Genomic DNA, 2,254 nt, shown 5'->3' with positions numbered 1-2,254 from the left:
AAGCGGGAAGGACCAGGAGATTGAAAGATAAGGCCCACCACAGACAGCCAATGGAGAGGCGGGGAGCTTTGATTGACAGCAGCTTCAACCATTCATGGTGAGGCGCCGTCTGCATTCCCCACCCCCACAGCAGAGGCGGGATTCTCAGAGCGAGAGGCCGCGAGAAGCTCTCTCGACGGGAGAGCGGTGGGAGGGCGGAGGTTGGGGTTTTATTTTCTGGTTGTTATGCCCGCCGCCGCCTCCACGTCCAGTGGGTTCTATTTGCGTTTCTAGGGCCGGCCCTGGGTCTTCGGCGTTGCGAGCGGGTGCATCGAGGTCGGGAGGGCGTGCCGGGTTCTTAACGGGGGGGGGGGGGGGGGGCCGGAGAACGGTGGCCGCCCTGCTCCGTGCACAGGGACCCCACGTGCCCCCACCTTTCCTGCTCTCGAAAATAGATGTCCCGGGATCAAAAAATGCCGCGCGTGGGGTGGCGCACACATTTAATCCCAGCACTAGGAGGCAGAGGCGGGCGGATCTCTGTGAGTTCGAGGCCAGCCTGGTCTACAGAGTGAGATCCAGGACAGGAACCAAAACTACACAGAGAAACTCTGTCCCGAAAAACAAAACAAAAAAATTAAAAATGAAAATAAAATGTAAAAAAAAACAAGGCCAGGTGTAGTGGCGCAGGCAGAGGGGAGCAGGCCCGAGGCAGGTGGGTCTCCTGGCCAGTTGCAGGCCCGCTGTCCCTCCGTCCCGGAGTCAGCACAGCCGGGTCTTCACAGCTCCCTGGGGCTCAAGGAAGATACAAGAGGGGCATCCAGGGCGGATCCACCCTGGGGGATCGTGCGCTCCAGTCGGATGCCAAGGACGGCACCGCACAGTTCTGGGGGCCGGGTGACGGGTGCCAAGGACGGCACCGCACAGGTCTGGGGACCCGGTGACGGATGCCAAGGACGGCACCGCACGGGTCTGGGGACCCGGTGACGCCGCCCTTTCAGAGCCGGCAGAGGTAGAGTTGAGAAAGGAGCTCATGTAACCCAGGCTGGCCTCCAACTTCCTAGGTAGCCAAGGATGACCCTGAACTCCTGTCGGCATCCCCTGGTTATGCGGTGCTGGGAGGAAACCCAGGGTTTCCTATATCCAATGGAGCTCTCTACCAACTCAGGCCTAGCCCCAGCCCCCAGTTCCAACCCTGCATCCTTCCCCCAGGTCTCAGAATCCTGGGGCAGGTTCTTGGTACTTGCCCAGGACTCAGTTTACCCAACAGGAAAATGTGTGAGTACAATCAGCGGCTCCGCGAGTTCCTGCCTGGTCCTTCCACGTCCCTGCTGAGGGGCTTCGGGCTCTGGATGGAACCTCCGTCCTTACAGCCCTCAGCCCTTCCTGTGGCCCAACCCTGGTCCCATGAGCTGGAGAGCTGGGCCACCCACTTCAGGACGCGGCATGCTTTGCGCTGGGCATCCCTGCTGCCCTGGGGGCTGGGACACCCTCCAACCTGTCGTCCAAAGCAAGAAGTCACCAGAGACGCCCGCCCTCACGGCCCCCAATGTGCTCTTTCCAACCACAGGCCGCCGCGTCCTTCCCAGAGAGTGAGTCCATTGTACAGGCAAAGAGACTGGGGTTCTGGAGTCCCGCGCCCCACGGCCACACACCTGTAGGGAAGCTCTCCAGGGCCCCACAGGCCACCATTGTCCTCCCCCAGGAGGCCCACCCTGGGGCTGAGTCAGAGGTGGAACAGTGTGGGGAGCCCTCTCCGGCTGCCACCTCTGCCCAGCCCTGAGGCTTGGGTGTGCCCTGGCATGAGGACAGGCTGCCAGGGGCTGGAGCCGGGCCCCGAGGGCGGCCCACGGCCTGCCCGCCTCCGCACCCCTGAGGACGCCCTTTGTTCTGCTCTGGATGCCGGGGGAGCCGGTCCACCTGCCGCGGGACCTTCCCGTCCAGCCCTCGGACTGTGTGCCCGGTCACCTTTGCAGGATTACGGAGCGCCCCACTGGCACCAAGGGCCAACTCCCATCAGCGAAGGGGACAGACAGACTAGGAGGATGGAAAGCTGGGCCTCCAGGGAAACTGAGGAAGGAGGAGTGAAAGTTCAAGGGCAGCCTGGAAAACTTGTGGGTGATGCTTGTCTGAAAAGTTAAAAAGAAGGCTGAAGGTGTCACTCAAAGGTAGAGCTCTATCCTAGAACCCCAAAGGAGGGCTGGGGGCGTGGTCAGGGTGGAGCCCCGCCTAGAATCCCCCAGTGATGGACTGGGGGCGTGGTCAGGGTGGAGCCCCG

This window comes from Peromyscus maniculatus, chromosome 22 (assembly GCF_049852395.1).
Source record: "Peromyscus maniculatus bairdii isolate BWxNUB_F1_BW_parent chromosome 22, HU_Pman_BW_mat_3.1, whole genome shotgun sequence".
In the NCBI taxonomy this organism is placed as follows: Eukaryota; Metazoa; Chordata; class Mammalia; order Rodentia; family Cricetidae; genus Peromyscus; species Peromyscus maniculatus.
The sequence above is the reverse complement of the archived record's forward strand: the minus strand, read 5'-3'. Positions refer to the sequence as shown.